The sequence below is a fragment of the Mixophyes fleayi genome, chromosome 11 (genome assembly GCF_038048845.1).
Source record: "Mixophyes fleayi isolate aMixFle1 chromosome 11, aMixFle1.hap1, whole genome shotgun sequence".
Classification (NCBI taxonomy): domain Eukaryota; kingdom Metazoa; phylum Chordata; class Amphibia; order Anura; family Limnodynastidae; genus Mixophyes; species Mixophyes fleayi.
The window spans coordinates 32,963,732-32,980,348 of NC_134412.1; positions in this window are offsets into that span (position 1 = coordinate 32,963,732).

The window sequence follows — 16,617 nt, forward strand, 5'->3', positions numbered from 1 at the left end:
GTATATCACACCCTACACTTTGTAGTGCAAATTCAGAAAAATACAGTGCAATGACTGCTATATTAGGATTTCAGCACTCAGAAATTAAAAACTTTTATAAGGGTGTATATCACACCCTACACTTTGTAGTGCAAATACAGAAAAATGCAGTGCAATGACTGCTATATTAGGATTTCTATTTGATCACTTTGCCTGCTCAATACTCTGACCTAACCCTTCTCTGTCCCTCTCTCAAATGGCACTAGATCACTGTGGAGGCGGGTATTTATTGAATCAAAAAATTGCGAGATCCGACGACATCACAATGATGTTTTACCTCGTTTTGGAATCCGAATAGGCGCGAGAGTACCGAGTCGGCTCGGTACTTGGAACCCCAAAGTTTGGGTGGGTTCGGTTTTCAGGAAACCGAGCCCGCCCATCTCTACTTGAAACCCTCCTTTGTGCCCAGCCAGATATGCAATGATGTGACCCCAATGTCTCCCAAAATAACACTGTATCATACCAATGGTCTCTGTTGTCATCTCCAAATTCCATCCATTTGTGGTTAAGGTATTCTCTAAAATCATCTGACTGAGCCAAATATGCTGGAAACCTCCAAGACCGACAAGTTGTCACATCAGAATATACCTTTAAAGTTAGCAAAACTGGAGCATGATCCAAAATTAAAATACTCCAAATTTAAGAATAACTTATTCTAGAAATCAGCAAGTTGGAAACCATCAAATAATCAATACGTGAAAACATAAGATGACCTCCAGAATGGAAAGTATATGTTCTTTCAGTAGGATTATGAACCCTCCGAGGATCAACAAGTCCATGGCTATCTTTGAAATACTGAATAACATCCCACCCAGAACTAGAAAAGTAAACAGGAATAGTTGCTTTATCTAATCGTGGATTTTCCACTATATTAAAAGCTCCTCCCGCAATAAGATTAGGAAAATCTCTTTGTAGCATAAGTCTAAACAGTTTAATACAAAAACCACTATGATTAGACTTATTGGGAGTATAAATATTTAAAAGTATGAAGGATTTTTTTTTTGAGAAATATTAAAGGATCTGGACTATCTTATTTTACCTGGACTAACTGGACTATTGGATAATTTTGCTCTTATATTTACTAGTGAATACTGGTATCAGAAAAGGGAAAAAATATATAAAAAGTCTTAATGCTTAGATAAGTGTTTAATGCGGAAGGAACATAAATGTTTAAAACAACTGTGATATCAAAGTAACTAATTCTTGATTTTTGATCCATCCAGCTTATTTGGTTTATTTGGGGAATGGTTCACTGAGGGTTTTACACAATAAAAAAGATAAAAAAAAGGAAAAAAGGAGGGGAAAAAAAAAAGTAGGTGATGGATAAGTACATAGAGAAGAATCTTGGGGTGAAAGGAGGGAAATCTAAACATTCTACTGTTAAATCTCAGGCTACTTATAGCTCTTCTCCTCCCTCACCAAAATCTTCTATATTTCCCGTAGCCATGGAAGCTCCCATGGCTATGTGTAACTTTGATTCCTCGATTTCTCCTGCAGCTGCAGAAATGGCTAACATATTGTCACTTATTTTAATGCTTTCTATTGATCAGAAATTAAATGGTATACATGCCACTGTTGCTATGGCTATGGCACAGATTGAATCTAATTCTAAATGTATTAAATCTTTGGAGACCAGAGGTAGCGATATTGATGATTCTAATGAGGCTCAGCAGGTGGTAACCTCTTCTCAGAGTAAAACAATTGAGATGCTTACTGAAAAACTAGACGACCTTGAAAATAATTCTAGATGTAATAATCTTTGTTTTATTGTTATCCCTGAAATGGTGAAAGGAACTAAACTGATAAAATGTCTTCAATTTGAATTAATTGAGGCCTTATCTGATGTTAAGAGTGTTTCAATTGAGAGAGCTCATAGAATGGGTCCTGAATGTGGAGGTATTGACAGTTGCCCTAGACCAATTATTGGTAAGTTCCTCAATTATAGAGAGAAGGAAATTATTTTATATTCTTTCCACAGGTTTGAATCTTTAATAATAAGGGGGGACAAAAATCTTGAATTTTCAGGATTTTTCAATTATTGTCTCTCAAAAACAAAGGGAATTTGCCCCATTATGCAGAATTCTTTCTGAAAATCAGGTTCATTTTGCTTTATTATATCCTGTTAATTGGCGAATCACCAATAATGGCTAAATTATTTTTGGGAAGATCAAGCTATGGCAAAGGAGTTTGTAAACCAGATGAACCTTATATTATTATGTTTATTTTATCTAGATTTTGTTTCTTTTTTCAAGGTGCGTTTTGTTCATAGGTCAGGTGGAAAACTGGAAAAGGGAGAAGTTATATACTTATTGTCCATAACTTTTATATAGGATATCTATTGTTATAAGTTTTCTGCTATCCAGGTGCGGTCATAACTACAAAGGTATGGAAACTTGTTCTCGTCCTGCTTGCTGGGACAGTACAAGGGAAATGTTTGGAATCTTTACTATTGCTTTAGACCAGCCGAGGGTGGGTATTGGATAATTAAGCAGTATTATGATAAAATTGAGTTTATACAATGATGGAGTCTAAATTCAATATTGTCTCCTGGAATGTGGGAGAATTGAATTCTCCGCTTAAGCGTAAAATTTTTTATAGCTCACTTGAAGACTCTGGGCCAGACTCATTAAGGAAAGTAAAGGAAAAATATGAGTAACTTTGAACCTTGGCAAAACCATGTTGTATTGGAGGGGGGGGGTAAATTTAAACTATGAGGACAGATTTATAATTGTGATAGAGCATGTCCTAGATCAACTTTTATTGTCAACAATAAAAAAGTAAAAATAAAGCTATAAAGTATTTGCATCCTACATGATAAAACAGCCTTTTATGGAAAATAATAAACTAATTTGTACCCCTTGAATTGCAACATGGTTAGTCAAGGTTCAAAGTTACTCATTTGTTTGCTTTACTTTCCTTAATGAATCAGGCCCTCTGTCTTAGGACATTGCCTTCATTCAGGAGATGCATTGGAATTGTAGTCTGGGAATGACTGTAAAAGCTTCATTGATTCTAGAATGTATCTCTGCCCCTTAATTACGAAAAAGCGAGGGGTTGCGATACTTTGAATAAAAGATTGCATTATATTAGTGAGGATGTGTTAATCGATCCTGAGGGTAGATATATTCTTTTGTATTTGTTAATTAATGGTGAACATTTCACACTTTTGAAAAATGAAATATAAATGTTGCTGCTACTGTTACTTTTTTCTTGCCAAAGCACAGTGTGCTTTTTACACTATTAAAGTGCTTTTGAATTTGATGACTCACTGTAATTATCATACTGCAACAAGTGCTATTAATTTTGAAAATATATGTTACTTATTTTTTAGACACTTTACACTAATAGTGACATACACCATGAAGTACACTTTAGAAATATTTTTATTCAGCGGCACAGGAATACTGTACGTAAAATATCTGAAAAAATTAAAAATAAACCTAGCCCCACAGAAGGAGTGTACTTCTTGGCCCCAGTATAACTGGTGGAAAGCTAGTCTTACCACCTCATCTTGTCTACTTGAGGCTTCACCTAAAAGGACCCGTAAGATCTGTGTTTTCTGCATGGTCAAAATAACAGTAGTAATCCTTTTGCAGAATTGGTAAAAAAAAACAGAATAGGGAATTCTGTCAAAACTTAAATTGTAGCCAACACTAGGCAAACATACAAGGACAACAGTATTAAATAGTCAAACTAAGACATAATGTAAATCTTAAAGCAGAATAATAAATGTAGTACTATTATAAGATTCATGAGTTTAATTCAATATATAAATATTGCACAAAATGTTATTTCACGTCATTACAATGTATTTAACTGGCACTACAATACTAAATGGATCTACTAACAAGCTAACGTCACTGTAAACTAAACATGAGCAAAACTATGCAATTCAATTTGGTTCAAGAGTTTAGATTAATCGGATTTTGCTGAAATATCTACCAGTGAACTAGACTGCTTGCTTTCTAGGTAATTGTGAAACAACATCAAACAATGAGAGAGATCAATATAAACAGTATATATACATAATTTTAATATATTTGTGTCACTACGTTGGATTGTAATGCATGGTATGCACGAGTTACTGGGTAATAGTAGCTGTTAGTACACCTGTATTTGTGGCGAGCAGACCAAACTAAACTTTATCTCTACATTTTCTGTTAAATTTTTTAGAACTAGAACTGAGAAGTGCTGTAAAGTATGGAAACAAGAATTATATGTCAGCTATGTATATGTCTGATAGACAGAGGAAGTAAATTTATCAATCTGCGGGTTTGAAAAAGCAGAGATGTTGCCTATAGCAACTAATCAGATTTTAGCTGTCATTTTGTAGAATGTACTAAATAAATGATAATTAGGGGCCTGCTTCATTAAGGATCTTAAATTGAGAAACTTCTTATTTCAGTCTCCTGAACAAAACCATGTTACAATGCAAGGGGTGCAAATTAGCATTCTGTTTTGCACATAAGTTAAATAATGACTGTTTATTCATGTAGCACATAAATATCAACTTTATATTTCAGTGTACAAATAAGCTATCAAGTATTTGTGTGCTACATGGAAAAACAGTCAGTATTTAACTTGCAAAACAGAATGCTAATTTGCACCCCTTGCATTGTAACATGGTTTTGTCCAGGAGACTGAAATAAGAAGTTTCTCAAGTTAAGATCCTTAATGAATCAGGCCCTAGAATCTGCTATAGGGAACATCTCCACTTTTTCAAACCCTCGTCTTGATAAATGTACCCCCTTGACTTTTTCTTTATTGCCCAACAATTAGATTGCACAAGTTTCACCATTGCTGCTCTTACAAAAAGGGCAATGTTATCTAGCAGAATGAGGAATCCTCAAGAATCCAAAACCATGAGATGAATTCATGAACACCTGATTGGTTTTTTCTTTCCAAATCAATTTCCCTTATTTGTGAATTGTTTCATCATCAATAAAACATGTAATTTATAGACTCAACTTAAAATACAACTAATCTCTTTGTTAAGCTATACTGCAAATTCCTTAGTAGGCCAAATAAGCTTTCCTAGGCCACCTTATTTGGTGGGCTGAACATTGTAGGGTGACAATCTTTGCTTCATTAGGCACCAAAATGGTTAGGTCTCACTTTCTTGGCACCTGATGAGACCTGCTGGTGGGATAACAAAATTTCATTTATTGCTAGGGGCTTTCTTTGGCTGTTGTTTTCCAAGGTGAACAGATGGCATTACAACAGATTTTCACACCTGTGTTCATGGAGCATGTGTTAAAGCACCAACCTGTTTAAATCACAGCACAGGGCTCAGTCTTAGTATTTCTATATCAACAAGAGATTCATCTGTACAATAAAGCAAAATAATATTAAAGAGATCAAATATAAGGAATTGTTTGTAAGCTTTTAGTACTTTATTTGCACTAGGGATATAGAACAACCTTTACATTTTACATTTTGCTTAGTGCAGTATGTTTAATTCATTATTATGTCTAATCCCATTCACCATCTGGCTGTAAATGTTTCAATGTAGCAGTGCCTTGGGAACTCACTGTTACATATAGTGGTATTGTCTCATAACCTTTTTAAATTGAAACCCAGTAATGTTGAATTCTCTCCTCAGCAACATAGCTTCTAAAATATAAGGTCAGGTTCCCCTTTTACCTTGTTTTCATGTCTACCCCACTGACTTGCATTATTGTGTAAAACACCTGATAGGTAACAAATTATACCTTTAGCTTCTTTTTAGATGCGAGATTGATGATCATCAAGTTAAATGAATAGGATTGAGCAAAAGAAAGTGTCATTAGTGTATGTTCTGTTGAGTCTGTGTCTATTGTCACCAATAACGATTGTCCGATGCAATCAGTGTGGTTCCAAAGTACAAAAGAAATTTAATAGCAATAAGAAGCAAAATACAATTCAAATGTTACAAAGTATAACCGATACATACACAGTGCATCCTGGATCCAGGAACAATCATCAATACTGAAGTCTGTGTTGGCAAAGAGGCCATTACTGTACCAGAGGCCAGTTTACATACAGTTTGGTTTAGAAAAAACAATGATAATGTCACAATAATACACAGATAACACTAAGAAAGTTTTTACTTGGTCCAGGGTTTATGATGTTCTAGTAGAATCATGGCCATAGGTCAGTTCAAGCTATCCTCTTTTCAAAAGTGGGGGCAACTCACTCCAACTGTTGCATACGTGTCTTCCCCTGAAAAAAACAGTTTAATCTGACCCAGTAACAGAGTGCTTTTGAGTATTAATATCATACTATTCATAACTAGCGATCGCTATATGCAATTGCTCCTTTGTTGATACTGGATTCCTGCTAGTAAAATATGAATTAATATGAGACCAAACTCCATATATTTCTGAGGACCTAAACCATAAATACCTTTACTGTAGTTTTATCTTTATATAAATAGTCTCTAAGTAATAATTAATAATTGAATGTGGGTTGGAAAATGTGACCTATTTACAAATGTAGGTGTGAAGGTGAGTGTGAGTGTGGGCTGTTTACCAGTACAATTGCATCATTAACCCCCGTATGATGTAGCGCATGGTAAACCAATATTAATTATTTTTGCCGACTTCATCCAATTATTTGAGTTTGACAGGCCACCCTTTGAAAATATCACCTAGTTATAATTTCTGCCTCAGGATTGTAAGCAATTTTTCATTTGCTGTGGTACTTGTGCTTTTCACTACTATTGCAGTATCATTTTCTGTATTCAAGTCAGTCGCATGTTTTCAAAACTTCAAAATAATAGGAACACATCTGACACATAAGCCAATAACTATAAAGACACCAACTATAATGATAAGGAGCTTACCTATACTAGCAATCAATTCTTGTACCCATTCCCCTAGACCTGAGAACCATTTTGCTGGGTTCAACCATGAGAACCATCCTGCTACTATTTCTCCTATTTCTTATAGTAAAGAACTATGGGCCTTCTGGAATTCCCATTTTAACTGTAGATCTCATACATTTTTCGGTCAATTATTTCTTTAGGGTCATCTGCATTATTGGTGATGTAAGGGCAACAGTTAACACAAAATTGGTTAGCTAATGTAACACAGTATCCACCTATAATAGCGATAAGGTACCGTATATACTCGAGTATAAGTCGACCCGAATATAAGCCGAGGCACCTAATTATACCACAAAAAACTGGGAAGACTTATTGACTTGAGTATAAGCCTAGGGTGAGAAATGCAGCAGCTACTGGTAAATGCACAGCCTAAGGTCAGCATCTGTAATCCAGGTGACAGAAGTAACAAAGGCCAGGAGACACTTACAGAATGATTTACTGCCACCCAATGTGGTTATCTTCTGTCAGTAACCAGGGTCTGTGTTAAAAAACAGATTTTCCCAAAAGCGCCAAAATATATGTATACTGTAAGCACAAATTTAATCACAGTAGAGTTGTCCAACATACGTGATCAGTGCACTGATATAAGGTAACAATATCATACCACACATACATATACACAGCAAGTGCTGTAAGGACAAGTATGTTAGCATAAATATAGCCACTGTGCATTACAGTCCATGATATAATCATGTAACCAGGGTCTAGCTAGAAAAAGGGTAAAATCTCTGTAATCCCATTAAGCACAGTAGCAGAGCTCAGATAAGACAACAGTAGCTGTAAACGGACAACATACCAGTGTGAAGACTCATGCAGGCCCGATTCAACATGCGTGGGCTCTATGGGGCAACGCTGTGTGTGACGAGGGAAAGAGCTTGATGAAACAGGAGAGATTGGTTATAACAGCACTGTCCCCCCAATTACATCCAGGTATCGTGAAAGTTTACTTACGCCCACAGTGGAACGCATGTGCGTTCCAAATGCCGAACTTCCTGTCAGTGGACAGGAAGTTCGGCATTTGGAACGCACATGCGTTCCACTGCGGAAGTTAAGAGCCAAGGGACCGGAGACCAGGTAAGTTCACCCGTGTATAAGCCGAGGGGGGCTTTTTCAGCATAGAAAAATATGCTGAAAAACTAGGCTTATACACGAGTATATACGGTAATGTAACACCAACCTATGCCAAACTATCTTCTTCTCATAAGCTTGTAGCTCCTTACTCTTATACCTGAATGTGTCATCATACATCTCGGTGATATTTTCAATTAATTTTACCAGGTCTTGTATGTATTTAAAATTTGGAGTTTCCTGAGTGGTCTTGGTGAGGTCTAATGCGACCATGATTTGGAATCTTGTAGTTTCAGTAATTAACTTGGTAGGTACAGGTTCTTTACCTGGAATCATATTTATTTTGCCACGGTGTTCATATTGTGTGTGTGTACGCATGGAAGTGATATTGTTCAATGGATATCAGTTGTTTCATCATGTGTTACAGTCATAAGTAACCAATCTACCAAGGAAACATATACCTTTAGAAGTCGGAGTTAACCATTTGTAAGCCCTTCTACCACAAATATAGTACACATAATCTGGAAGGATATAAGACACAGTATGATTGGTTAAAACACGGAACAAAGTCCTGATAAAGTTCCCCATGCCTATCGTCTCATTTTGTTTGAAACAAGTTTCAGCATGTATAACATTCAAACAATAGCCCAGAGGAACCTTCCCAATCAGTCCTTTCTTATATTTGTTGACATGACCTCGTTTATGATATCTTTCAGTATTTCTGATTAATGGTACTGTAGTGATTCGTCCATCAATAGTTGAGTGGCGAGCTATTGTCTGATCATTCAGTCTGATCATTCAGTTCAGCTTCCCAATTCACAAATTTCTTTGCATGCACAGCAATGTACAATCTACTGAGTATTGGCAATGTTTCAAACTAGTTGTATTATATCTCCCTTCTATTGGTCTCACTTCCAGTAATTCAACAACCTCAGAGATGTTTAGTGGGAATGCCACTAGTCCTACATTATTTTGTCCCTGAGGCACGTGAGAGCACACACAGCATTCAGCTTGGTTTAAGACCTTACCCAACAAAGAATGATAATCATCAAATGGATGCCCTTCTAAATCCAAATTATTTCCAGACTGGCATTGCTGGATGCACCCTTCTTCAATTAGGGGGCCACAGTACTTACAGATACAATAATCTTCAGACAATAGCTCCTCACACTGTCTCCGAGCTCCAAGGTTAGCAGACCTTTTCTTTACTCCTGAATTGAATAATGCAATAGGCTGTACTGATTGTTTTAACAAATTCTCCTCCATCTTCATCTCATCAGTTTCACTACCGAATCCAGTCTCTATCATCTAATCACCATCTCAAAAATAGAATGTCCTAGAAAAAATAAAGATAAGAAAAACCGTGGAAAAAAAAGAATAGAAACCTGCCACTCCATGATGGGATAATAGTCTTGCTCAGGTGTTAGTGTTAACTGCAGTCTTAGGTCTCCCGAAAGAGATTCACAAGTGACAGATCTGGGGTGTCGGACTAGGCTTTATCTTGAACCTTCTCCGGATTGTTGACTTTTCTGCAGTGGGTGAAATGCATTCAAATGTCTCTTTCTGCTACTTTCAGAGATGTGGTGCTGGTCATCGACACTTGGTACGGGCATTCCCACCGGTCTGTTAAACAACCTAAGAAGAAATTGCGGATCATGACATATTTCCCAGATTCAACATAGTGCTAGCTAATGTCTGGCACACCAGCTGACAGTATTTTGAGTTTCTATTGCTACTGTCTTAGCTGTTTGCTTATCTTTATGAGGTATTTGTTATGGCTAACGAATGATGAGCTTGTAAAACAGTATGTAGAGGTCTTCACCTATAGCAACCGCCTTTCCCGTAGAGCTCATTGCGCTCAAAGGTACTCAGATGCCCCTAGGTCTTACACTCAGCGTAGTACAAGCTCATGAATGTAGTGCAACGCGGAATAGTGGCTGATGACAAGCGAAATGCAGTCAGGAACAGGCCGTGGTCTAAGGTCCGAAGCAGGTGACGCGTTGAGGTACAGGCAATAGGTCAGGGCTGGCAGCAAACGAAAGGAAGTCCAGATAACAAAGCAGAGGTCAGGGCATTAAGCAAACAATCCAGAATCTAGGAGATCACGCAAAGGGTCATACACAGAGAATCATTCCAAAAGCAATCAGCAGCACAGTCAGGAGCAGGCAAGCTCACAGGTAACTGGGCGCTATAACCGGTAGGGAGGCTAAGCCCTCCCTGCCTTATAAACATAGATGGACCAATAACAGGGTGAGAGGCACAACAGATACAATTCAGCCCAGAAGGCTGTAATTACTAAATAAACAAATTGCGCACGCGCCTGGCTGCCCCTGATGCCAGGACATGGCATCTACACACAGAAGTGTCCCGACTGTTGCCTTGGTAACAGCCAGGACAAGAGCCAGAAGTGACGTCCCGGTCATCATGGAGACGGCTGGGACGCATCAGCCAGGGAGTGTGAGTCGCAGCAGCTTGAGGCACCACCGCGGCTCATAACAGTATTGAACAGTCACTTCATTGTTGCATTTTAAATCATCCTGTAGATCTATCATCAAATGAGGTTGTCGGACAAAAAGTATTTCAAAAGGTGACAAATTAAGAGATGGTCTGGGAATGATTCTAATTCTATGGAGGACTAGTGGCAATGGTTCCGGCCATGCCAATCCAGTTTCAGCCATTACCTTAATCATTTAGTTCTTAATGGTATCATTTACCCTTTCTACCTTCCCACTGGCTTTTGGTTGTTAGGTAGTTTGAAGTTTGTTATCAATTCCCATAAGTTTACACATGATCTGAAAGATAGCACCAGTAGAATAAGTACTCCAATCACTTTATATAACTCTAGGGATAGCATATCTGCAATCAAATTCCTGGACATTTTCTTTAGCAATGAAAAAGCAGTATTAGTGGCAGCTGGAAATGCCTCTACCCAGTTAGAAAATATATCAGTACACACTGAAAACATACTTGAGATTCCTGCAAGGTGGTAATTGAATTAAGTCAATTTATCTTTCCTGGAAAGCTCTGTAGGAAGGATATGGGATGACTCCATTAGTATTGTCTTTCTGACATTTTTCATCAAATAATTAAGACAAGACATTGGCTTCTTACTAGCTTGAGAAGAAAATCCTGGTGCACACCAGCATGCCCTTACCAGCTTACAGATACCTTCTTTACTCAGATGAGTCAGACCGTGTGCTGCCTCAGCTAGGCCTGAGAAATATGCTCTCGGAAACACGGGCCTACATTGTCCATCTCTCCAGAGTCCAGAGGACTCTTGACCACATCCTTTTGACTTCCAGAGCTCCTTTTTCCTGTAGGGAACACAAATCTTGCATTTCAATTAAAATTTGTGTTTTTGTGCTTTTGTTGTTTGAAAAACCATCATCTTGTCAGTTACCATGTTAACGGATAAACCTGCTGCCCACTTGGCAGCTTTGTCTGCCCTGCTATTACCCAATGATATTGGGTCTTTTTCAAATGTGTGGGCTTTGCACTTAATGACGGCTATTGCCTTTGGTAACTGTATTGCTGTCAAAAGTCCTTTCATGTGTTGTTAGTGTGCTACTGGTGTGTATGTTGCTGTCATAAAATCCCTAATACCAGAGGGCCCCAAAGTCATGGACGACCCCAAAGGCGTACCTAGAGTCAGTATATATTAGCTGATTTAACCTCTGTCAACTCACATTCTCTTCTCAATGCCACGAGTTCGGCCACTTGAGCTGAGTGAGGTGGACCAAGGTGTTCTATAACACCCGCGTCATCTATGACAGCATAACCGGTAAAAAGTTCTCCTGTGTCTGTTTTTCTATGACAGCTCCCATCCATGTAAAACGTAAAATCTACATTTTCTAAGGGGTGTCATGTATGTCAGGCTTTTTAGTAAAAGTCTGATTCAAATATTCCATAAAATCATGCGTATCTGTATTCCTGCCAAATTCACCCTCAGCTATAGCTCCTCCTCTCCTTCAACTCTTTGTGCATCTTGAGGCACATATGGTAGGTATGTAGCTAGATTTAAAGTATTTGAGCTCTTAATAGTGATATTTACAGGTGCTAGTAATGCTAATTTCCATTTTGGGAATCTTGGTGAGGAGACATGCCTAGTTTTCGCAGAATTTAGTAGTGCAGATACTGCATATGGTGTAAAAACAGTTGAATCATGTCCTAGCACAACGTCCTAACTTTTATTTACCAGAAGAGCAGTCACTGCTACACCACTTAAACAGGTAGGGAGAGATCTTGCCACAGTGTCCACTTGTGCACTGAAGTATGCTACCGGTCTGCTAGCATCACCATGTTTCTGTGTCAAGACAGCTGCTGCACAACAATCAGCTTCCGTACAATAAAATTTAAAAGACTTTTCATAATCAGGTATTCCCACAGCAGGTGCTTTAGTCAGACTATCTTTAAGATTAAAGAATGCTTGCTCTGACTCTTCAGTATGTGACTCTCAGGCTTTGAGGATGACTAATTCCTGCAATGGTAAGGGCAGAATAGAAAAAAACTGGGATCCAGAATCTACAGTACCCACACATCCCTAAGAAGATACAGATCTGTTGCTGGTGTCATGTCTTGTATGGCTTGAATTCTGTCCATTGTCAGGGGTCTTAGCCCCTGGGTGAGACTGTGTCCCAAGTATTTTACTGTGTGTAGTGAAACAAGGTATTAATATCGCCCTAATCAGCCTGTCCCTCGTTTCTCACAAAATTTGGATTATAGCATGTACTTTTTATAGCCCTTGGTTTTGGTCCCCAGCTCAACAGAATACCACTGCAGTATATAATTACATGTGGATAAGTGGACATTGTAGCGCATTGTAAATATGTATATTGTTTATTGTATCTTATTGATATTGCATGGAAGCTGTTAGTCATTGTCCTTAAAGTGAAGCTAGGTGGGTTATGGGTAAGGATCAGATAGCAGGATACAAGTGAAGGAGAAGGCCAATTAGTATCCGTTGTTCTTAACATTACTAGTTCAGACATTTTGTCTAGAGCCCAGCAGGGGACCTTCTGTGGAAGTACAGCTCATCTCCACTCCCCCTCCAACCCCCTGATACAGCACCCACCTATGGTTATGAAGGATAGACCCAGGGGTTTGCCCATGGAGGGGAAAACACTGTGGAAATTAGATCCTAGATATAAGGAGCCACTACATGGTGGGGAGGAGATATTCATTCTGGTACTGGAAGCTGCAGCGTGGCTGGCTTTAGAGTTGCCGTTCTCTACCAGTGAAATACATTGGCAGATCCACGGGTCGTCAAGTACGAACAGCCAGGTGGCGGTAACTCCTTAAGCTAGTGGGGTAAGGGACAGATAATGTGGTAAACCTATAAAGGGGAGAAAAGAATATGTGTAATGGGGTACTCATGGGGCTATTTTCAATTAAAAAATAATACTTTATTAGTAATTTTATTAAAAAACATTGGTGTAGGTTTTATAATAAAATTACTAATAAAGTATTATTTTTTAATTGGAATTAGCCCCATGAGTGCCCCATTACACATATTCTTTTCTCCCCTTTATAGTGCTATATTGTATTATATGTGAGGGTGCACCTTCCGCAGTGATATTTAATGATTAGAAAAATATATAAACTATATGGTAATGTTGACATAATAATATATCACTAGGTTAGTGGGCTTACCCAGTGCGGTACACAACTGTCTAGCAATGTGGTAAACCTGCCTGGCATTTATTTACTGTGTGTATATAATAATCTAGTGATTGTTTTTATTACAATAAATGTATTGCTTTACTTTCTAACTGCATTTGCCTGAGTGACTGAAAACCCTAGAACGTACTGGGTAGACCTCCCTGGCATAGTAAGGCACCTGTCGGTGGCAAGTCAGCGTGAAGTGGGTAGAATTGGGCCAGAAAACCCGATATCTTCACACTGTGGTCTGACATGGCTGTAATTTATCCTTTGTAACATTGTGCCCTGTCTGTGAGAAATGTAGTAACAACAGTTTAGTAACAGACACTGATGACAAAAACGACTCAGAACAAAGCAATAAATAGTCAACATATTGAATTAGGACAGACTCATTGCTTGGTTGGAAGGATTGCAAACAGTCATGCAAGGCCTGAGAGAAAATACTTGGGCTGTCAATGAACCCCTGGGGAATTTTCTACATGTGTATAGTACCCCTTTATAGAAGAAAGCAAAGAAGAACTGAGGAACAGAGAAGAAAGCAGAACAGAGATCAATTACCGTGAAATGACTGGCAGATAGTGTAATCTGCATGAGGATGACAACTGGATTGGGCAGTATGGGCAATTGGCTCTCAATTACTTTATTCATTCCCCTTAAATTTTGAACTAATCTGTAGCTCCTCCCCCATTCTTCTTCACTGGGAAAATTGGCCGGTTAGCTGTGCTGATGTACAAATTAAAATTTCTTGATGCAGCAGCCTTTCAATCACAGGATAAAACCCTAATTCCACCTCCAGTTTCGATGAGTACTGTGGTATTTTTGGAGCTTGCCTGCCACTTTTTAGATCAACCATTACGGGGGCTACATTTGTCATCAATCCAGTGTCTTGTCCATCCTTGGTCTATAGGGAACCCGGTATTTGTGATAACATTTCCCTTACCTGAGATTAACATTGTTCTAGAACAGTAGAGTGCATCAATAGCCTTTGTGGGTGTCTAGTATATCTTGCACCTCCCGAGCATACTTTCTTGGAATATCCAGAAATCCACCATCATGGGTACAGTAGATAGCACATCCCATTTTGCATAACAAATCTCTGCCCAGTAGGTTAGTAGGAGCCTCTGCAGCCAAGAGAAATGAATGCATGGTATGCAGGGGCCCAATAATAACCTCCACAGGTTTAGTCAAAGGATAATATTGCCCTCTTCCTCTTACTCCCATAGCAGGAACTGTTTTATTAGTAACCTGTAAACTTAAGGGAGAAATTATCACTGACCTGGCCGACACCTATATCTACAAAAAAAGGTATGTTTGGCACCAGAGACATCAACTGTCACTTTGGGTTCTTCCTTAAGATTTTCAGTTAACCTAACTGGTTGTAGGATACAGGTATGACCTAACCCCAAGGGATGGTTATTTTTTCTCCTGCAAAGCATTTGCTGTTATAATGTGTGTGGGCAAGTGATGGGAAACCTCAGAGCCAGGTGTATCTCTCCTTTGTTGGCACCTATGTGACTCTCTTCTAGGTTGCCCAAATCTTCTATTGTCCCTGTGTTCTCCTCTTCCTTTTTCTCTACAGTTCTTTACTACATGTCCCTCTTTAGAGCATCTGAAGCACCCCACTGTGTCCTGCCGTTTTTATTCCCCATAATATGTGTTGTGAGTCTGTGGTCATGCATGTAGTCCTTTTAGTGCCTAGATACTTACCATCATTAACGTTTCACTCTGCACCTCCTTCCTTTTACATATATTTTTATTGTGTCCCACAGCATATTCCCTACGGGCATCTACTCTTATTCCTCTCCAATTAGGCAAAAAGGATTGTACTTTGATTTTTAGATTTCCCTGAGGATATCCATCAATACTGAAACAGCTACTTCCCTGTAGTGCTCATCATCTTTTATGTCTGATATTATGTGTATTTGGTCATTGCTGTCAGGGCTCTAGTAAAATAGTCTGCTGCCATTTGACTATCCTTCTGTCTAAACATAAAAATTTTGCTCCAGTCCATTTCCACTGGAAATATACACCCAATTGGAAGGTTATATGTTTTATATTGGTTTGATTATCTTTATCTGTTAAGGACTTATATTCCTCCAACATACAATTCTAAATAAATGTTTGTATGTCAATATAAGGAGGAAGACAGGCCCTCAACATCACTCGCCAATCTTATTTAGATGGCTCATAGGCATTACCCAAATCTTTAATAAATTTCTGACATTTGGCCATATCTTTCTTTGGGTCTGGAAAATCAGACATAATTGAATGCAGTTCAGATCTAGTCTATGGACAATACATTGCTACATGTCTTATGAAAACTACACCATCTTTGTCCACTTTCCCATTAGGAACTGCTATCGTATGGACTGGATGTAAGCCAACCAAATTACTAAACTCAGGACTAATTGCTGGAAACACTGTTTCAGTACAATGGATATTCCCCAACTAATCTCATCGGTTTCAGCCACTGCCCCTGTTGGTGGGACCGCTCCCTTTCTTTGCCTACCTGGCACTTCTTGTATGTTAATTGCATGGGCAATGGCTGAACCAACAAGGGATTCATCATCATCTTCCTTCTGAAACATTATCTTTTATATCACTCAATATGGGATATAAGTTAGTTATGTTATTGTTATTATTTTTGGTATCGGTTATACTTTTCCCCCATCCACATATAGCACCGGGGGACCGCTTGCACTCATTTCTCTTTGCTTTGCAATGCTACCTTCCTCTGCGCATGCTCTCTCATGCCCCATACTCCCTTCCTGTGGCCACAGTTTTAAACAGTCAGTGTGTTTATTCCTCAGTTTTAGTGATTTTATCAAATACATTTTATCTCTAACAGTACTCAATACCTCTGGATCAAAACTACAAACTTTAGGAAAAGGTTTCACACATTCATCGGTCATTTTGACCATTTATCACAGTACACCTTTGTGAACACACCATATTTTACACTTCTTATATACTTCACAGACCCTATA